The sequence below is a fragment of the Ambystoma mexicanum genome, chromosome 2p (genome assembly GCF_040938575.1).
Source record: "Ambystoma mexicanum isolate Mex_15411 chromosome 2p, UKY_AmexF1_1, whole genome shotgun sequence".
NCBI classification, from domain to species: Eukaryota; Metazoa; Chordata; class Amphibia; order Caudata; family Ambystomatidae; genus Ambystoma; species Ambystoma mexicanum.
Window position 1 is genome coordinate 1,382,011,314 of NC_090923.1, and position 22,571 is coordinate 1,382,033,884.

Consider the following 22,571-nt stretch of genomic DNA (forward strand, 5'->3'; position numbering starts at 1 on the left):
TTCTCCCCTTTTTACTACTGAGCTTTAATGGTATGTTTTACTATTTATTGCCTTTTGGTTTCTGTGAAACATATTTCGTAAAAAAAAATATTTTCCCCATAAACCTGCACTAAGATATCACTGACATCCCTGAAGGGCTGTCTTCGGGTAATGCCTGTGATGTCTCAGTCTAAATGTTATGGGGTGGAGGTAAGACAGAGGAAGAAAAAGGGAGGGAGAGAGAGAAAAAAGCAAGGAGGGGAAAGCAGAGGGAGTGAGGGAGAAAGAGGGAGAGAGAAGGGGAGTAGAGAGGAAGATGGGGAGAATGAGGGGAACTTTCATAATTGTGTTTGTTAGAGCTATCTCGTAGGGAACGATACAGCTAAATACTCAAAGGGAGTTGTCTAGTAATAATAGATCTAAGATTTTGTATGCACAAAATATACATACATTATGCAATGGAAAAATCATAAACATACATAGAGCCTGATTTCCAAAGCGTTTTTCAACAGGAGTTTCCCATTGAAAAACACTTTTGTGAATCAGGCCCAGCCTCTCCGCAAGGGGGCATGAGTAACTATGGAGACATTAAGACACGTGTATGCCTCTGATCCTTTGCTCAATCAAATGTAGTACAGGACGAGTCTTGCTTTAATTTGAGGATAGCTTCAAAAGGACCTTTTTAAGATTTTCTCCCGAAGAAGCATTTGACTGCATTCTCATCTGTAACATCATCTACTTCCTATCAATTACATTCCTAACTACTGGTTATGTAGCAGTGAGCAGGCATCCTCACAAGACTTCTAAACATGTTACCAACTTCATAACTTTCTTCTTATGCACACTTGACTTGCTGTCACTGCCTTGCAGCATGATATTGGGCAACTCAACAGCTCTCTTTTTTCCAACTCTGATGGATGAAAGGCGTTATCGGTACTGCAAGAACTTGAAACCTTGACTTGTAAAATTCTTACCAGTGTCTGTAGCCAATGCATTGGCCCACTGTACTACCTTACCAATTAACAAGCATATAAAGTACTTCCTAAAAATGGTAAATCAGTTAAATTATGATGATAACATATCAAAAAGGAGACTAGGATTTTGGGAACCTGTGAGGTTTTCTGTCTCTTCCAAACATACTAGACTCGATAAGGCCCTAGGCCTTAACTGCTATCCTGCTATCAGTCTAATGTTACCCCTTTTTCTAGGGTTTAACAGAATATGTGCCCAAGCTTACATGGTCTTTGCTGGGGGCAAACATTTTATATAGAAGTAGGGTTGTGTGCCAAACCACAAGTAAGAGTCGGACTAAGTTGTGACGTGTTAAGTGTGTTTTATTTATATAATAACAACAACGCCTATCTATCCCTACTGTTATGAGGGTGATTACCTACCTATTAAACTAAAACGAATGGCGCTTGCCAAATGTCCCAAATGAAATAGCACTTAGTCCAAAAACTCTATTATCTATTTGGCCCTACCCCGTAAAAAAAAAAAAGTAACAAAAAGGAGGAGGCCAGAGTAATAGCCTCTATCCTTGGCAGTTGCCTGGCCCAATGGTTTGGATCACTCTCCAAACGAAGAATTTAAAGTTTGTCAAGTCCTAGATCTCTTTCTGAAAGAAGGATTTAAAAGTTCGTCAAGTTATGGATCTCTTTCCAAAAGAAGGTTTTTAACAGTTCTTCAATTCCTCACAATATAGTTCTTGCAATGCGTTGTATTTCTAGGGCTTCCCTCAAACGTCTTGATCTTTTATATACATACTCTGGCAGGGTCTTTCTTTGTCGCCAGCCCACATCTACTTTCGGGTTTCTCAGGCTCCCATAACCCTCTGGCTTCTCCAGCCTCAGATATTACTATCTCTTGCTTTTCTAGGGCTCTCCAAAGTCCTTTTGCCCTCTGGTCGACTTTCTTTAGTGGGGTCTTGACGGGGCGTCTGCCCGTATCTATTGTTCGAGTTTTCCTGGCTCCTGGAACCTTGTTGGTTTTCCCAGTCTCTACTTTCAATTTCTCTTGCCTCTCCCGGGCTCACCAAAGCCCTTTGGCCCTCGAATAGGTTTGCTTTAGCAGGGCCTTGGTTGGGCGTCTGCGATATGGAGTATTCGTGTTTTCTTGGTTCCCGTAACCCTTGTGGCTTACCCAGCCTTGTACACAATTGTTCGCCCTTCTCAGCGGCATTACCTAATTGGGAGCGGTCGCTTCCCTGAATCTGTCCGGCTCAGCAGTTGTTGCACTTATCGTGTGGAATCTGCTGCAGTCTGGTCTCACCGTCAGTTAACAGGAACCAGGCCCACCATGGCTTCATGGTGGTCACACCACCAGGCGAGATGGTCTCTCTACCGTCTCTGTCTCGCTCAGTACTTAGGCTTCTTTGCCGCTCAGGACTCTAGCCTTTCCGCTTCTCGCTAGTGATCAGCTCTCCCTCTATGCTACCACTGGCTCCACGGTCCATTGTGGCTCTGCCTCGCCAGGACGCCCTCCCGTCAGAGGCTCTTTTTTGCGTAAGATTCTCTCTCTCTGGTTCAAAGTTCCTTGTGGTTTTATGATCGTCCTCACAAACAAAAGGGGTGTGCCGTTCCTCTTTGACTGTGGAGTTCAGGCAAGATCCAGCATTACCTAAAGCCAAAGAGTTTGAAGAAATGTCACTACCTGAAGAGTTAAAAACAGAAGTAACAATAGTCTTTCCCATCCCCATGTAGGCTGCTAACGTGTTCTGGACTGTGAGTTCCTTACTGGAATGGGAGTCCTTGCCCCCAAGAGGGCAGTCACTCGCAGTGAGGTCCCACTTGCCTAGACCCCTATAGAGGGTCTTGCTGAGCAGGCTCACGTATGTAGCCTCAAAGGGGTGTCTCCCCACTGGGGACAGGGCACAAATAGTCCAGATTCATCACATACTCCTCCCGTTAAACAAAGTCTCTCTCTTGATTGGAAAGCAGGAAACAGCTCAAGACATCAACGTGTAATTTTTCTTTCCTTGTTTGACGTTTTATAGAGAGGCTCCCCTCTTCTGAGTCAATTTTGTTTCATTGTTAATCTTTTTCCCAAGTCTACAGATCTGGTTCTTCTTGTCCTACAAAGATTTCCCAGGATGATGAAGGAGAGTATTTCTTTGAGGAATTTGTGGCCGGAGGATGATTCAAGAGAACTGGGAAAGTCAATAAACTCTGTACTGTGATGTATCTGGTCGATTTGTCCCTTCTGCCTAGAGGGGAACCACCTCGTGTCAGGCTATGGAGGTTAGCCCTCTCTGCAAGACCTTCCCTAGGGGTTTTGGCAAGTTGGACTGACTCACTCTTGGGGACGAGGACTCAGAATCAGATAAGGACCTCCAAGTCAGGAATACATTATGTGCCTACATGGGACTTGGATAAATAGTTTTTACTTCTGTTTTGACTACCCCAACCAGTGACATTCATCCTAACTCTTTGGCTTCAGGCAGTGCTGGATTTCGTCTGAGCTCCAGAGTCAAGGAAGAAGGACAGACAGTCTTTGTCTGTGATGACTGACCTACATAAACCCAGGAGGAACTGTGAATGTGAAGCAAACTCCTACAGAGGGGGGAAGAGAATGATTCCTACGTAGAGGCGAGCCTCTGGAGTGAAGCGCCCTGGAGGGGCATAGCCATGCTCGACCATGGAGCCTGCGGTAGCATGGAGGGAAAGCCAAATGCTTGCCGGATGCCGCAAGGCTGGCGTCCCGTCCGACCGAGAAGCCAAGGTTGGGTGAAGAGGCAGAGTCAGGGGCCCCGGTAATGGACACAAGACAAGATTGCCAGGGAGAGCTTGGATCCCTGAACTCTATGCCAGAAAGACATTAGCTGAAGAGACAAGCAGCAACAGGGAAGTGAACGCTCCTGTGGAGAGACTACAACTAAGAGGTAAGAACATTTTGAATCAAGGCTAGGAAAGCAGACGAAGTTACAGGAACCTGAAAATCCCCAGGGTAGGCGCCCCTGTGAATCAGATTGAAATAGTTACAAATACTTTGCTTCCAGGCTGGGCGTGACGATATTGTTACGGGAACCTGAGAAATCCACGTGGGCAAGCGCCCAAATTTTAGCCAGCGTGAAGGGGATACGAAAACATTGCATCAAGGCTGAGAAAGCCGATGAGGTTACGTGAGCCTGAGAAACCTGCCGGGGCAAGCGCCCTATGTGAATTACATTGATTGGGAGAAAGCAAGATGATGTAAGGAAGGCATGGTATCAACAGTAAGACAGGCACAAGTGACCACAGTTCAAGGGTGTTTATTGAACTTGCACAAGGGTGTGATAAACGCCTCTCTAAACTTAAATCTACAGATGGAATCAAACTACGACCATCAAATAATAACAATGCACTCCTAGTGGAGTCTTGTCAAAATAAAAGGGCCTTTACTAAAAAAAAATATTGCCAATCCTTACAACTATTTTGCAAATAATGTGGGGTAATGTTCATGAAAAAGAAAGAAGTAATCACAAAATATGTCAGGATGCTCGTGCCGATCACCTCCCTTCCCCACGTTTTCAGCACGGGGCAAGGCAAGTCACTCAAACAAAACACACACTCTGGCTTCTGCAGCACGAGGATACAGTTCCATTTTCCCAGTTCAGGACCTTCTGTGTTCAAGTATCTTTACTTCCTGCAAGTCTCTTGACGCAGAGGGCCTTCTGTACCAAAAACAACACGCAAACTTTCTTTTCCTTTTTCCAGTATTCAATGTGGGTGTTCACCCTGGATCCCCTTCAGCCGGGCTCAGATCCTTTTCAAAACAAAAGTTCAATGTTGGATCCCCCTCTTCCGGGCTCAGATTCCTTTCAAAACAAGGTTCTGAGAATTATCTTTCGGGTGACTCTCAGTTCACCCCAGATCGCCCTGTGCCAGGCTCAGATCCCTTTCCTTTGTTCAATTAGTCTCCCTCAGCCGGGCTCCGACCAATTGTGACGTACATTAGACTGTCAAAGACGTTCGAATGTGCACAGCGTTTAGCTTGACACATTGCATGACCAATTTGATCTCAATATTACTTTCTCTCACGTTCAGCATCCGTTGGATACATAACAGAGACTTTCGAATGAGCACCCACCTGGCACGGGACCACTCTGTATGGTATCCTTTCTTGCCCTGCCAGAGTTCAAATATAAAGTTCACCTACTTCCTTTGGCTTCCAATTGTATTTGCGTCGCTCATCCCAAATCCCCACACACTGTTTTCTTTATACAGTGTTGCCGCTTGCAACCTTGGTTTAAAACAGAAGCTGGTTTGGTATCAGTCCCTCCGACTCACGGGCTGTGCTGTCTTTTCTGACGCTGCTTTCTTGTAGTAGCCAAGGACAGTACCACAGCGGCAATTGCTCCTGCCCTGCTTGGTTAATGACACGGGAGAGCTCCGGCTACCTCTGACACACTGTCTAGGTTTGATCAGCCTTTAGTTCCTTGTCTTCAGTTTCTTACTTTCGAAGGCTCATGAAAGTAACTGTCTTTAGAGGTCAAGGGTATTTATTTGTATTTGTATTTATTTTATTTACGAAGCGCAGCTAAGACCTGGGGCATCTGGGCGCATACCTTACATATACATCTGTTGCAGCATTACAAGAAATACAGAGACGGAATATACAAAGTTATACATAGTTATTATATACATAAGGCAGAGTGAAATACATTAGTTATATACAGTAAGATCCTGCGGTATAGTGCAGCGTAAGCATGGATACTGTGAGAAGGTTAGGACTCCTGCTCGAAAAGCCAGGTCTTTGAGTTTTTTCTGAATAGTGAGTAGGATGGTTCAGCTAGGGTGAAGACCAAGGCCGTTAAGCCAGCGGTGCGGGCTGCACACCCAAGACACCTCTGAGTGGTGTGGATGTTCAATGTTGATTGGTCCGGAATAATAAATCTTCAAATGCAGTCATTACACTCTTTGCAAAGTTTTTTGGGATTTTTATTCATATTTAAGTACTTGGCAGCTGTACTGCTTATCAGAGCAGATGCAAAAAGAGCTCATTCAGGCCTATGCATTTCGGATTATGAGTCCTTCGTCAGGGCCAGCTCTTTGGTATGCTCATAGGATCCGAACACCTAAAATGTACGGATCTGTGACCCACAATTCACCATATATACGTTATGCGTTGACAACAGCAATGGTATGTGTAGGTAAGCATGGTAACATATAGACATATCCAATATACACAAATAGATATCCCCAATGGGTGTGTTAAACATTCAAAAAAGGTCATGCATTAGCAAGTTAAAAATGGAATTACATTCAAATACGCAGGGTAAACATAATCATAATTGGCAAGTATAGCGCATAATGGCACAGCCCCAGAAAAGTAATAAAATGTGTACGAATTAGTGCCAATCACATATAAAAAATTAAATAGAGTAATAAGTATATCCCAACATATGTAAAAGTGCATGATTAACACTTACGTGCCAAACTGTAAAAGGTGTGCAGGAAGTTAAATGTATCCATTAATCAACGGAATAGAAGAGAACGGGAAAGGAGAAAAAAAAGAAAATAAAGAAAATAAAAACCGAAAAGGGAAAAGTTTAGCTGAATCGAATGGTTAGATTATGTATAATTGATCGTAGGTACTGTAGTGGTGCACTAACCTGAAAGTGTAATTGATGCCGAGTCGATAAAGCAGCTATGTAGCCGCCGAAAATGTGTTGCTGAGCACGTTACTAGCCTCGTTGGAGTACTGTGAAAAATATATAGGTTACAGTTTAATGTGGTGTAACTAAGAGTGTTCAGACCCATAAAACAGCAGTTAGATGTGATGAGACCAGTAGAATATCTTACCTAGCAACCGCTTGTGAGGAATCCTCAAGGGACGCAGCGAGGGCACGCGCTTCGAGTGACTCGTCTTAAAAGTTGTTTACGTTGTCTTGCCATAGGGACAACTCGTGCCGTGTGAAAAAGAGGCGGCCATGTTGTAATGTCTACTGAGGTCAGTTGGTGTATCTGCACCAGTTGCGGTACATGTTTATCTAGCTAGTGTCTGGTGTATAAACCAGAGTAATAGGATTAATAAGAACCCAAATTACATAATAGATTAATTATAAAGTAATTAGAGAAAAGTGTGAAATAAAGTGTACATAATATTTCCACACTAAAATGTTAATAATGTTGAAATGTAACTGCATGGATACTGTTGTGCGGTTCTGGGCACTCTAGCTGATAAGTGAAAAAAAGTGGGGAGTAGTCTAGTTCCTTGGAACTAGTAGAGTGGCGCCGAACTGCAGTCGTGTCCAGTGGTTCGTGCAGTGAGGGTCTCTAAAACGGAGCTGATAGTTCTTATAAACTATGAATATATCCTGAAATACGTGTCACTGAATAGATTTACATCAAAAGGGGAAATATATCAGAACGATATTCACTTCACAGAGAAAGTGGGTCCAAAGGAACCTTAAATGTGGGGCAACTCGTGGGCAGCTCCCCTATTATAAATGGCTGAGGATACCATCAAACATACGAGGTAAGGAAAATAGAGGAACCAAAAAAAAGACAGTAATAGGAATATCAAAGACAATTATGGTTAATTCTTCAAATGATTCACTTGTGCTCACGTAACTGTGCCGATATTCGCAATAAGGAGCGACAAGACCGTAAGCGATTACTTGATCAGTAAAAATATGTATGACCTGCAATATTGTGTAGATTAATTACGTAATTCTCTCACATATGCAGAACATGATCATTAGAGTATAACATCTGTATATCTGGCTGTTCATGGATATGTGCTGTTACAGTTAAAGGAAACAGCTGAGATCAAGTTCTTCATTCATCCCATTTGGCGATAATGAATCAAGTCTGTCGATCCAGAATGCTTCTTTCTGTGCTCTCCATTTCTTAGTATCCTGTGTGTGACCTTTCAGGGGTAACACTTCTAGTACAAGAAATCTTAGTTGGCTTATTGAATGTCCATTACTATTAAAATGTCTTGCAACAGCTGACGTTCTGTTTTTATTCCTGATGTTTGATTTATGTTCATTCATCCCAATGCGGATCCCGTAGATAACGTTCTCTGATAGACAGGTAGCGTGTTGTTTTAATGTGATTTTCTTGCCTGTACGTGGGTGTGTAACTGTATTGCCTTTAATAATGTTGTTACAGTTACCACAGCTCATGCATGTATAGGTTCCAGGAAATTTGTCCGGTCTAGTTGGTGGTGTTCTGTCCTTAGTGTTTACTAACATGTTCTGTAGATTACTACTCTTCTGGTATGCAAATACCGGCGGAGTAGGAAACAGTCTTGCGGTTCTTTCATCGCTGGTGAGCACATTCCATCTGTTGTGTATGATGGCTTTAATTTGCTTGCTTTGGATGGAGTGTTTAGTTACAAACACGAGTTCAGGACTATTCTGATCAGACGTCTTGACAAGCAGTTTTTCGCGTTCTAGTGCGTCAGTTTTGTTCCGGGCAGTTGTTAAGTCTATTTCAGGATAGCCTCTTAATTGTAATTTTTCTTGTAGTTTCTGCAACTGCGCCTGACATTCCTCTGGGACACTGACGATCCTTTTAATACGCAACATTTGTCCGTATGTTAAATTCGGTAGAGTCTTGGGAGGGTGAAAGCTCATACGGTTCAACAGATTGTTGCGATCTGTAGGTTTGGTATAAAGCGTGGCAGTTATTCTGTTGTCCTGTTTGGACGTCCAGATAGTGGATGTTGGGATTACCTATTTCTAGTGCAAATTGGATATGTTGGTCGATTCCATTGAGGTATACCAGGAATTCCTGGAGGTCATTCTTACTGCCAGTCCATACACCAAAGATATCGTCTATGTATCGAACCCATGTTTAAAGATGCTGTTTCCATCTGGGGTTATTCAATACATGTGTGGTTTCAAACTGATACCTAAAACAATTGGCGTACGCTGGTGCCATTGTTGCGCACATCGCCGTTCCTGATATTTGAGAGTAATATTTGCCATCGTATTTAAAGCATGAGTTCTTTGAGATGAAATCAAGAAGAATAAGGAGAAATTCTTTATTAGCTCCAATTTCTGTAGTTTGTAATGATATGATATGATATGGTATTTGTAACGCGCCTATACACAAGTGTTTCAAGGCGCGACGAGGCAGGGAGGGAGGGAAACAAGGGGAAGACAGACAAACGATCCTACTAGGCCAGGTGTCATTCAGATCGCGCAAGTGCAGTGGTAAGGGGAAAAGGAGAAAGTGCAGGGGGAGGAGGTGGGGGGGAAGTGCAATACAAGGTAAGTAGCGTAATAAAATAAAATAAAATAATAAAATATAAATAAAAAGGGCCAGCTGGTGGCAAGTGCGAGGTAAGTGCAGAGCAAGTGCTGGGAAGGGGGGCTGTAGGGATACAGTGACAGTCCCACAGTGCAGGGGGAGCCAGGGAGGCAGTGCAAGAGGAGAGTGGCTGGGCCCTGGACCGAGGTCGCTGAGAGTGGCCCAGATGCAGGTTTAGTGCAGAATTCAGTGGGGAGTTAAGCAGGTTTAGCATGGGAGAGGGAGAGAGAAGGCAGAAGCGAAGAGGAAGGTTTTGAGGTACTTCCGGAACCGGAGATGGTTCTCCTCAAGTTTCAGGGAGGCAGGAAGGCTGTTCCAGAGGGAGGCCCCTGCTGCGGAGAGAGATCTACCCCCAGCTCGTTGCTTCGAGAAGCGGCTGACCATGAGGGAGTTGGAGACGGATGAGCGAAGGGCTCGTGAAGGAAGATATTTAGGAAGAGAGAGTTGAAGGTATTTAGGCCCCAGGCCCCAGAAGGCCTTGTGGACAATGCAGAGGGTTTTGAACTTAATCCTCGCAGCCACTGGGAGCCAGTGAAGAGATTTCAGTCCTGGAGAGATACGGTCCCTGGGCTTGAGGCCAAGGACAAGTCTCGCAGTTCTGTTCTGGATAAGTTGCAGAGGGCGGAGAGTGGAGGCCGGCAGATTAAGATAGAGGCTGTTACAGTAGTCCAGCCTTGAGAGAACCAGGGCTCGGGAGACAGTGAGCTTCTGGGGGAAGGAGAGGAAGGGAAGAATACCTCTGAGGAGGTGCAGCTGGTAGTGTGACTTCTTAGAGACGTCAGATATATGAGGAGAGAAGGAGAGTGTGGAGTCGAAGATGACCCCGAGGTTTTTAGCCTTGCAGGTAGGGGCGGGAAGGGGGCCAAGGGAGGCCGGCCAGAGAGCTGCAGGGAAGGAGGGAGTGGGTGTGCCGATGAGTAGAATCTCGGTCTTACTGGCGTTAAGGCAGAGGTCATTGGCGGCACACCATTCCTGGATAGCAGACAGACAGTCGGAGATGAGGGAAGGAGAGGAGGAGGCCGAGGGTAGCCTGAAAATGAGCTGGGTATCGTCCGCATAGCACTGGAAGTGAGGGCAGAGAGTGGCGATGCGGTGGGCGAGGAGTGCCAGATACTGGTTGAAAAGCCAGGGAGAGAGGTTGGATCCCTGGGGGACACCACAGGTGGAGAAAAAGATGTCAGAGAGGAAGGAGCCCATTTGGACCTGGGAGGGTAATAATAAAGCTTCAACTGCTTGCTGTCCGAGGTCATGTGGGATACTAGTATATAGGCTAACCACATCAATCGTGTATAGGATATCTTCTGTGGTGAGGGAGATGGTATCCAATATTTGGAGAAAGTGAGTAGTATCTTTAACATACGTACTTGTTGCTTGGATGATGGGTTGGAGGAAGAAATCTATATAAATCCCAAGTGGTTGTAAAAGGCTTTTGGTTGCTGCCACTATCGGTCTCCCAGGTGGATTAATCAAACATTTGTGTATTTTTGGCAAAGTGTATAGATGTGGCATTGTTGGATATGCTGCGAATAGATACACTTTGGTGTTTGTACTAATCCATTCGTCCTCAACTGCCCTCTCCAGGATTTCCTCTAGCTTTCTTTTGATATTTGCTGTCGGGTCTTGCGTTAATAGTCGGTACGTGTTAGCGTCTGATAGTTGCCGTAAGCATTCTTGATTCTAGGATGGTTCAGCTCTCAGCGTTAAAGGTCAGGTGTTCCCCAGTTTAGCCGCTAGGACAGGGAAGCTGCTCCCTCCTGCCTCCTGTACTTTGTATCTTGGGGGTATGAGGCAATGTGTTTGTGCTGATCTAGTTGGGCAGGTTGGCAGTGTGTCGAGTGAAGTTGTCTGAGAGATATCTTGGGGCTTGGTTAGCCAGGCACATGTGATATTGCTTTAAATGCAATCCTTTGGTTAATAGCTAGCCAATTCAAATTGTGGCTAGAGGTGGAGATGTGGTGGGAGCTAAGGCTGTTTAGTGCTGATCTGATGCGTTAATTTTAATTATTTGCATTTTTTTCAAAGTCCATTGCTTGGTACCCAGATAGAGAGCGTTGCAGTAATCTAGTTTAGATAAGACCAGAGCTCTGGCTACTGCTCTGCAATTTGAGGAGGTTAAAAATGGTCTGCAGGCCGTGATTCATTTGCAGGTATAGGCCGTACAAGATGCTATTGCATTGGTTTGTTTGGTGAGAGTTAATGCAGAGTCTAGATAAATACCCAGGATTTTCACGACCTTAGAAACTTTGGTGGTATTGCCATCGATGTTAAAGGTGTTGAATTTGTCGTCAAGTTTATTGAGTTTTAGTTGCGATCTTAGGAGGAGTAACTCTGTCTTATTGTCATTAAGACAGAGTCGATGTTTGGCCATCCATGTTTGAATGACAAGGTAGATGTCATTTATTGCTTTAGTGTCAGTATCGTAGTCACCTGTGATGGGGATGAGTATTTGGGTGTCATCTGCATAATTAGTGTAGGTGACACCCAAACAGTCAAGGTCATCTAATAGGGGTTTAGTTAACACATTATATAGAGTCTGAGACACGCAGGAACTCTGGGGGACTCGGCAGGTGACTGCGGGATGGCTCATCCAAGGCTGCAGGTGCGAAGACCCTCATGGATCTGTTGTCTAGGAAAGATTGGATCCATTTATTGGCATTATCCGAGAAGTGAGCAGCTGAGGTAAGGTGGTTACAGAGAACTTTATGGTCTACCAAGTCAAAGGCAGCCGATAGGTCTAATAGTAGGAAAATTGCAAGTTTACCTTTGTCCTTAAGGTCTTCTATTTGTGTTTTAAGGGCAATCAAGGCTGTTTCTGTACCGTGTCTGGGTTTGAAACCAGATTGCCTGAGACTGAGTAGGTTGTTTTGTACTTCCCTCCTTGCGACCCTCTCTGGTCTTGCCGTGTTTCTCCTTGTATTAAACTGCCATCTTGGAACTGCTGTTTCCTCGTGTATTTTGCCTTGCTCAGAGTGTGCTTTCGTGCTCCTCCTTTTATCCTTGTGGGGAAGTGAGATGGAAGTGAGGTGTGTCTATGTCATGATTCCTGCCCCTCATGTCCCCAGCCCTCCAAGATGTCAGGCTGGAGCCAGGCCATGATCACCTACATGGCCCGCAACGGCCTCTCCATCCCTCCAAAGACCCACTTGGGGTCAGACTTGGCGCTTGTGGCACCAGACTCACTCACTCCTATAGGATAACATTGGGGATTGGACTTGTAGTGCATTGATGGGGACAAGATGGATGCCCCCACATATTTCGGTTCCCAGAACTGCATGTGCAGTCTAGTCTTTTGGGTGTGGTTCAGCCCAGAGACACCTGGGATACCCAGAGACTGTTTAAGCCACGCCCAGGCTGAGAAACATGCTTTGTGTTTTCTGCACTTGCAGCGTGACACTCACCGTTTTCGGATCGGTTTCCAGTAGGCCTGCATCTTTCTTCTGCGCTCAGCTCCTGCAAGAACAAGAGCACCGTTAGGATCAGCCTTACCTTGCAGCGCTTCTGCCCATCATTCATCGCTTCTTCTGTTCTGCGGGCATCTTCGGCGGTGTCATTCCCATCCCGGCACGCCACTTCCTAAGGAAAAGGGAAAAGAATAGAAAAAAAGGCATTAGTAAGCATTCAGCAAATCTTCACTTATTTTTAAAGACTGTGCGAGCTTCAAACGCTTACCTGAATCCCGGATGCTCTGGGGGAACTCTGTCTCCGGAACTTCTCATCCATCTGCAAGAGGGAAAAGACACTCCAGGTTAGCGTGGAAACATCTAGAGGCGCGCATACCGCGCTTAGTCACCGCATTTCTTCTTCATAACTGGCATCCACACTGAAAAACATTGCGGCACCTAAAAGACACAGAAAAAGAACTCAGTTCAATACAAATAGAAAAGGGTCGCATCGCGCTCTCACTCACCTTCAGCGCTACTCATCTCGGCAGCACGTCGCCATCCCCGGACGCCGCCCATCAACTAAGGAAGGAAAGGAACGAAGTTAGAGAACTGTTGAAAAGACTCATTATACTTACCTGTCAGACTCTTGCCAGTGAAGTAACTAGGCAGCAACGAGCCTGCATCAAACAACGCGCCCCTGCGCTGAAAGCAGGACGGAGAGCACACTTTCCAAGAAAACAACAAGAGCTGTGGATCAAAGGGAAGGGTTGGACCCCGGGGAATAAGGGGTTCAAGCACACAGACAATAGGGAGTTAAACTCTACCAATCCTGTGTTTCAGGCCCAGTCTCCAGTCGAGTAGACTCCAGGGAAGGGTTCGAGGTCGTAAGAGGTCAGAACAGGCTGAGTGACGTCCCCGTGGATACCAGGTGAGCGTTACAGTGTAATGATCTGTAATTTCCTGACCTTGCTTGACCATAGTGTTGGGACATGTCAGGTATAGGGCTCTGGTGTTAGGCCGTTGTCGCTCACGGTGAACTGTCCATGAGAAAGTGTTTGTGTCGGGAAAGGAGTCGGGGGTTGAGTTCCTAGGTATCCTACCTGGTAGGAGGGGGGCAAGGTGTTACAAGGAAGGGGATACCACGTCTCACCCTCCGGTGTCCCACTTCCACTCCCCGAAGACCCCTCATCCAGGTGATCCTCCAGCACTGGTCCACTCACAGGAACTGGATCCAAAAGTGATGGCTGTTTTGGCCCCCTGGATGACTGATCCCCGGGGACTAGCGGGTGTGACAGCTTCAGGTATACAAAAGATACTTTCTTTTGACTAGCAAAGTCTACAGGAAAGTTGTGAACTGTTTTATCCTATTGATGAACTTGAATCTAACGGCAAGCCATCCACGTGATTGGGCCATGCAGAACCCTAAAACAGAGGCCATTGCTCCAGCATCTCTTTTAGTTAGGTTTTCCAAAGTGGTAGGGCCAGATTAGTTGGATAGGATTTTGGACCAAGGACTGTTTTTCTTTTGATGAATACCATTAGTTTTAGTTTCCATGTAGGGAACTTCCCTCATAGAGATAGGGCAAGCTAATCGTTGTTATTTACTTTTAATCAGCACCCTTGAAACATGTCAGTCACTGGCCTGAGTACTTCTTCTGGTTTGCCATATATAATGTGAGATGTGGGATGTCAGCCAGCTGATTCAAGCTTGAGACCCCTATTATTCACCAACTCAACGAGAAGGCCAAAACCCCTACACTGCCAACTCACCAATCCATTGGGTTTGATGTGTATACTATAGAGGATATTTCCATCCTACCCCAGGAAAGACACTTGATACCAATAGGCCTCAGTCTTTATGCTCGCCCAGGAACTTACATCAGACTAGCAACCAGGTCTGGACTTGCCTGGCGATATGCGTTAGAAGTTGCAGTGAGTGTGGTAGACCCTGACTATTGAGAAAAGTTAAAGGTGATCCTCGATTATCATGGAACTACCACCCATCTAGTTAAGGAAAGGGAGGCTATAGCGTAAGGGAGTCTTGAAAAAGCCCTCACACCAGTTCCTCAAGCGGTACACACCCTGGTAGAATCCGCCAGAGGGTCAATGGGGTTTGGAGAAGCCAATCTCGTAAGAGAAGAAGCAGCTGTAAGGGAAACAGAGGACATCTCCCTGCTACACGATCTTTCCTTCACCCAAAGGTATCATTCAGCCTTAACGAAAGCATTTGGGAGGGTACATTGGAAGAGGCAGGACGTAGCCAAGCTGGACCTTTCTTTTTCCTAAAGAAAGAATTAATATATCGAGGGGATGTGGGGAAAGGTGGCCTTAGCCAAACCCAACTGGTGATTCCCCATTGCCGTCGCTGAACAGTATTAGAGCTGGCCCATTCCCATTTAACGACCGCCCATCACGGGATAGGGAAGACCCAGAACCAGGTCATATCCTGTTTTTACTGGCCTGGAGTATTTGCATTTGGAAAATCATATGTCTCTACCTGCGAGATTTGTCAAAAGACTGTATCCACTCCAGTTCCCCAGCCCCACTACAACCCCTTCCCATCATCAAAATCCCTTTTTTCTGAACAACAATGAGCAATGGATATAGTGGGCCCACTAGAACTATCAAAACTAGGGAATAAGTTCATACTTGTGACTGCGGAATATGCTACTCGGTACCCTGAAGCATTTCTCCTCAGGAACAACACGAGTCAGCAGATCTTAAACATCTACTTCCCTTCCTGTCACAAGTCTGGTTCTGTCACGAATGGCACTCTGTCAAGAGTGGCACAGGGTACCCAGGTAGGGTTTGGGTGGCTGTTCTGAAGTAAGGTAGCAGATAAGCACACACAGCAGGAAGTTCAACAAGAAAGAAGAGTAGGAAACAGTAGTTGTGAGCCAAAAGGGGCAAAAGATACAAAGGTACAAACAAACTGGATTCCCTCTTGGGGTGTATGCTTAAATGGGAAAGAGTGTTCCACGAACCTTAGGAAATTCCAGCCTTCTGCACAGATTGCTATAACAGAGGCCCACGCTGTATGCTCATGGCTGGGAACAACAGCAGTGGGTGTCTGTAACACTGAAAACGCGACAAAGGAAGGGGCAGAGGTTGCCTGCCGGAAACCAACAGGCAAGCTCTGTACAAAGGGATTACATAAGACACATGAGAAGACAAGAACAGAAATATCCAGCGAAAAGGAAGTCAATGAGCAATCTAGCAGAAGGAAATGAAGGAAAGGCAGTTAGACTGAAATAGATAACCTAAGGTGCAGTACAGAGGACTCAAGGAAGAGAACAAGGAGCAGCAGTCAGGAAAACAGAAGGGCTGCAAAGTAGGAAGCAGGTCTGCAGTCAAGAGTGGCACTAGGTGCAGGCAAACTGTATTGGATTGCGGAGGACTGTAGTAGGCTGCAAGGCAGGGAGTCCAGAAGAACAGGACAGAGAGAGATTAGTAGTAGGCGACAGACAGAGAGCCCAAAAGAATAGGGCCGCGAGGTAAGAAGCCCAGAGGAGCAGGGCTGTAGGCAGCGGAGGAAGACAGGCTGCAAGGAAGGAGCCCAGAGGACACGGGCTGAAGGCAGCAGAGGGAGCAGGCTGCAAGGAAGGAGCCCAGAGGACAAGGGCTGTAGGCAGCGAAGAGGTGCAGGCTGCAAGGTAGGGAGCCCAGGGAACAAGGGCTTGGAGACAGCAGAGGGTTGCAAGCTGCACGGTAGGGAGCCCAGAGGACAAGGGCTGTAGGCAGCCGGAGTGAGGCAGGCTGCAGGGCAGGGAGCCCAGAGGACAAGGACGGTAGGCATTGTAGTCAGCCGGAGTGAGGGAGGCTGCAGGGCAGGGAGCCCAGAGGACAAGGACTGTAGGCAGCCGGAGTGAGGCAGGTTGCAGGGCAGGGAGCCCAGAGGACAAGGATTGTAGGCAGCCGGAGTGAGGCAGGCTGCAGGGCAGGGAGCCCAGATGACAAAGACTGTAGGCAGCCGGAGTGAGGCAGGCTGCAAGGCGGGCTGCAGAGGACTAGGACTGTAGGCAGCCGGAGTGAGGCAGGCTGCAGGGCAGGGAGCCCAGAGGACAAGGACTGTAGGCAGCCGGAGTGAGGCAGGCTGCAGGGCAAGGAGCCCAGAGGAGCAGAGCAGCAAGGAGTGAGCCCAGAGGAGCAGGGCCGCTGACTGTAGAGGGCTAAAGAGGACTGTAATAGGCTGCAAGGCAGTATGCCCAGAGGACAAGGGCTGTAGGTAGAAGGCAGCGGAGCGTGATCGGCTGCAAGGCAGGGAGCCCGGAAAGGGCACTGGAACAAAACAGGATAATGCAGTAACAGGAACAGCATACAAAGTAAAGGGTCAAAGCAAACAGGAACAGGGAGAACTCAAGATGCAAGACGCTGTGCTCCTGCAGGCAGCTGCTTATATACAGCCCTGCCCTGTTCTGAGACAGGTTAATTGACAGCACCTGGAGCCGCACACCTGAAGACAATCTGCCTCCTACCTCTCTGGTCCTGAGCAGGTGGAAGCAGTACTGGCCACTAGGGCTTCTGGGGATTGTGGTCCCAATAACGATGAATGAGAATAGCCAGGAATTGAGGACTGTAGCCAGGTGCATTATGGTAGATGTAGTTAATTGAATAAAATAAGAAAGAACCAAAGTTGAGCAAATGGAAATAAAAGACCAAGGCGTGAAAAGGAGTTGTTCAAGGAGTATTAGGAGGATAAATGAGTACCAAGTAGTCCATGATGGTTGCCAATGCGTGCGCCAGCGGCGTGGGCATGACAGGTTCCCAAAGGAAATCCTTACTGACCAAGGCACAACTTTTAAGTCAAAATCATGCAAGGATCAGTCAGGGAGACCGCTAGGGGGTGTGGCCTGAAGCAAAGCTCTGAAGAATCCCTGTTCCGGAGAGCTGTTGGAGTGTCACTGACTTCTGCACTTGAGTAATGCTGAGGGGGTCGAGACCCTGGTCAGTGCGTGGATAGAATGATTCGAATTGCAGAGAGTGAGAATCGCAACGCGCTGCGTTGGGACCGAAGAGGTGTACGGGTGGAAGAAGGCCAGGAGTGGACCAAGATTTCTGGCAGCTGTGACGAATCGCAGGAATTCGTCTCTTCTCCCCAAGGGGGCCCCCCCCACCCTGTGAGGTTATGGATGTGAGCCTGCTTCGCAATACCCTCCCTAGGGGTAGAGGCAAGTGGGACCTCACTGGGTGAGACTCCCCCTTTGGTGACAAGGATTCCTGCTCTGAAATCCTGTACATAATATCTCTGAAAATATCTATTGTTGCACCATACATGAAGAAGAAACCAATCGAGAGTAATAATGAGAGACCATGACTTATGCCGGGAAAGTTCCAGACGCACATGATACCTACGGAGGGAGGAGACTGGCAAATGAAAAAGCACTGGTGTTGCTGACTACTGAGAGAGAAGCGGACACGCAGAGTCTTGCCTGGAGAAAAGGACAAATAGATGCTCAGCGTCTACATTGAGAGAGAGAAGGAAGAAAATAGATGCTCTATGTCTACAAGGAGAGAGAGAAGGAAGAGAAATAGACATGCAGCATCTTACAGATATAAGACAGAGTTGGGTGTGCCACGTCCCAGGTCTAAAGGAGACCGCAAAGCTGATAACGATGCCCAGAGTCTTACCTGGGGTAAGAAGATGGAAACAGACAGACGTGGAGCGTCCCGCAGTACCGGAGGAGAACAGTATACCAAAGGTGGTGGGATGATCACAAAATCCTCGTGGTCGACCAGGAGTCAGGGAGATGTGGCGACCCCATCAGGAGAGATGCAGTATTCTTCCCTTCCAAATGAAGAAGACCCTATAATTGCTACATTTCTGATGAGTTGTCACTATACAAATACCTCCAGTTTCAAACCCCTAAAACACCTTCCTGCCAGACATTCTAGACAGAATACCATTTACACTTCATATGTACAAAACACACACATAACACCTCCTGTCTCTAAATCCTATGGACTACAACTCCCCTCAAGCCCCAAGTACTGAGACGAGGAAGAGGAAGGAGTTAATATGGACCAAAAGAAACACTAAGCCGAACATCTAGGCTAGTTGTTGTAATGAGTTCCATCTGTGCAGGACATTTAAAATGGTGTCTGCATTTTTGCAAGAGAGAGAGAAGCCGAATGGAAGAAGAAGGAAGCAGAACCACGGGAGAAGGCAGAAGCATGGGAACAGACCGTGCTGGTGAGAGCAAGTTTCTAAATTTGCAGCTTGCAGGGAGTACTTAACGGAGTGCCGCAAGGCCAGAGAAGACACTGCAGGCACCGTAAGGGGACCGCTGGGGAACCCGCAGCAACAGCCAATCTACCTGCACCACAGTCAGGTTCAGAAGCAGCAGGCTTACCCGCAGACGAACGCGGAGCCAGTGGAAGAGCTGAGCGAAGGTCTGCAAAGCGGAGAATGCCATCCCAAGGTGAAAGCTTCACCGCAGCAATGTGCCACGGACAGAAGCATTGCCAGATACCAGTGAGTCTGCCCAGAAATGTTGGGGAGCCCGGGGCATACCGACGGGCATGTGAGCCATTAAGAGCCTATTATTTTGAATACTGACCAAGTAGAAAACAAAGACAGAATTTGCCCAAATCCTCATGTATGAGATGTCAATGTGGAAAAGGTTGGAGCAAGTGTTAGGGAGAATTCTCATTTATGGCTAATTTCCCTTACCTAGTGAGTCCCTCAGTAGCTTTGCTGGATTTCTGGGGGTTATTTTTTCCACCTGGTAAGAGTGTGAGCCTTTTTCCCACTATCACAGTGCATTTTTGTGTGTGTTGTACTTTTTGTGCTCCTAGGCTATGGAGTGTCACCAACTCCCTAGGCATCATCTTTTTTTACTTGTGTGTCACACAGCACCTTTAGTGCAGTGAGACAGGGATGTCTTTTAGACTTGCCTTGTGAACTCCATTTCTGGGGATGACTACTGTCCCCCAGAAACATGTAAAGTCACCATTGGCTTTACTAGTCCTTTTAAAATACAGACCCAGTACAAGCCATCTTACAATGGAGTACTAGAGGGGAATATCTTTCCCCTGTCCTTCTGTAACTCAAAGGCCACTTTGTGTCCCCCTTCCCGACTCGACATGGCTGGTGGCAGTGGTAACTATCATTTTTACCCCGATTCCCGTGTTAGTGTTCTGGCTGTGGTGACAGACGTGAACATAAAACCTGCTACCCCATATCGTTTTTATCGTGGTTTTTCGCCATATCGTGTTGGAAAGGTCTTTCTTGTTGTTTGCTTTTCGCACCAAACCAGGTTTGGTCTCCTTGTTCGCCCTCCTTTGGCGGGCTTCTACAAAGAAGCCATCCGTTGGTGTCTGGGTGTCTAGGTGGGCTGAATATGAGGAAGGGGTTTAGTAACCCCCTGCACAGGGCCTCCTTGGAGACCCAAGTCGCACTTTGTGTCGATTGGTTGAGGTGGTTGTCCGGGCTGGACAACCCCCCTGCTGTGTGATTGACAGCCAGGCTGTGTGAATGGGGGATTTTGTCCTAAAAGGCAGGACTCTTAGGCTGGCAGTCAGAGTGGCCACTGGAACTACAAGAACCGAAGAGAAGTGGAGAAGAAGACGGCTGCTGCAACTCCTGGATCCCAGTGAAGCCCTGCTGCAGTCCTGAGCTATCTACCCTTCAATGACAGAGAAGATCCAGTCCAGAGTCTTCTTCCCTTGAGCCTGGTGGGATCAACCAGCTCACCTTCTACAGTTAGAGAATCCTCTTCTGGGTCGAAATCGCTGCATTGAGCTGTAGTGGTCCGGATAGCCATCAGAAGAGCCCTCTCCTGTTTTTAAGGAGCGCACCTTTTATTCATCGTTGCTTTGCTGCTGCTGGCCTCATCCCTGGGTAATGGAGATCACTCCAGATGTCCTACTTCTTGTCCCCATGACTGAAGCTTTAGGAACCGTGAGTCTGAAGGAACTACCAGGAACAACTTCCGTCGCACTAGCTTTTTTCAGCCGAATAAGGTACTGTGTCCATTTGGTTGTTCTTTCCGTCCAACCTTGAGGAATTGGGGTGAACCCTTTTCCTTTCCGAAGGCTTGTCCTTTCTTCCTTCCGACTTATAACTTTTGCTTCCCTTTGACAATACCCAGTACTCCTGACAGATGTAATCGGAACTATTCTATAGGTGTGATCATCGACAACAGAGCCGCTGCTCCATTTGACACTGGCGCAGGCCTATTGACTTTTATCTGCCTCTTAGAAAACGTCCTCTGATTCTATTGCCTTGACAAGAGTATTGCCTATGATTTTTATCCACTATTCCCTTGTTTTAATTCCCCGTGCTAAGTGTGTTTGAATTCGGGTGCATTTCGTCCTGCGTGTACACTTTATTTTCGTAAGACCGAACTGTCATTACTGTCAAAAAGTGATTGCGTATTAAACCACGGTAACGTCTTTGTTTCGAAACACTGGTCTGTCAAATCCTAATGTACTTACCATGAATTGACCTGAACAAGAGGAATTGGTTGTGTGTAGTATATTTAGAGTGTGGTTTTATTTAATAGAAGTGAAGTGTTTTGCGAACAGATGGTTTAAAAATAAATGTACTTATATTTTTTAACCAGAGACCTTGAGTCAGTGTTTGTTTGAGTCACAGTAATTGTAGTCCTTTGTGTAATCCCTACTACTGCTCATTTGCTCTTTAGATAAGTCTGTCTGCTCAGCCATCGCTACCACTTTACTGTGCAGTACAGGCTTGTACCAAAGGTGACATTGTACTATCACTTGTAGTCTTAATTGTATGTAGTGTTCCATAAGGGTACTGCATATGATTCTGCCTAACAGCAAGTGGTACCTAAAGCAGATGATTACTACTGAAGAAGTTAAAAGGTCGAACTTGAACAAGTCTCCATATATGAGATGTGGGGAAAGTTGGAACAAGTAGTTCCTCAAGCCAAGAAAATATATACAGTGAAGGAATATAACTATGTTATGCTGAAAGGCGGTGAGAACATTAAAAGGAAGCCCTGGTGAAAGAAACACATCATGCAGTGAGAATTTAGGGAGAAGATACCTGGCAGATCCCAGAAAGAGAATCGTGGCAGTGGAGTATGCCAGGTAATCCATTTGAAATACACAGAGGACATAGACCTTGTGAGCAGATAGCTGGCAGGAGAGTATACCTCAGGGATCTGATAGACCTACTTAAGGTTTCTCAGCAGGGGATTATACCAGGAGGTTCGCCGTGAGGAGTTATTGTTTTAAAAGAGACACTTTCACCAACGTTAAGGAACTATTTGAAAGAGAAATGTTTGCATTTCTTAGGAAGTGGTTGCTTGAAATAAACAGTTTTCCTATCCTTAGGAAGTGGCTGCTTGAAAGAGACACGTTTGCCATCCTTGAAAGTGGTTGCTTGAAAGAGACACTTTTGCCATCCTACCTGAGCCATCCAGGGGAAGGGTTAAAAAAAAAGATATATTGTATTGGGGAGACCAGCAGGGGGCGCAGGGAAACATGGCCCCTTTAGACTTCGGCTCCCGCACCTCCAGCACAAAGGTGATGAGAAGGAGCAGAACCCGAATGCCTATACACGAGCAAGTGGAGTGAAGTGGTGGCGGAAGGTGAGACGAGTCCCCAGATGAAGTGAGGAGGATCTAGTCTGCACTGGCGCTGAGATCTGCTTGTCGGCCCAGAAAGTGGGGAAAGGCAGAAACAGGCCACGGCAGAGCCTCACCACAACACTGAACACTGGGTTGAGCCAGCCCCCGCAGGATGTTGGAGCATTTGTGAAGAACGGTGTGGCCCTCCGGAGGCCCTCACCAGCTCATTGTGGCAAAAGAACAGTGGGATCCGTGGTGGGGCACGGCTGCAGTCAAGCTGCAGCCTATCGACCCCGCCGCACGTAAGGAGACACGCATGACGAGGGAGTGGGGCCCCGGCTTTCCGGGTGGCGCAGGAAGGTGAAGGCCTGGAAAAAGAAGCAGAAGTGAACAGCGCTGGATCCGGTTGGCACATTGCACCAGACCTGCTG

At 46.7% G+C, this 22,571-nt stretch overlaps 1 protein-coding gene across 1 annotated transcript in view; it reads left to right on the plus strand.

The window, feature by feature from the left end:
* The window catches only part of KIF9 (kinesin family member 9), a 1,188,236-nt gene that overhangs the window by 254,092 nt on the left and 911,573 nt on the right, over positions 1-22,571 (plus strand). The window lies entirely within an intron of this gene.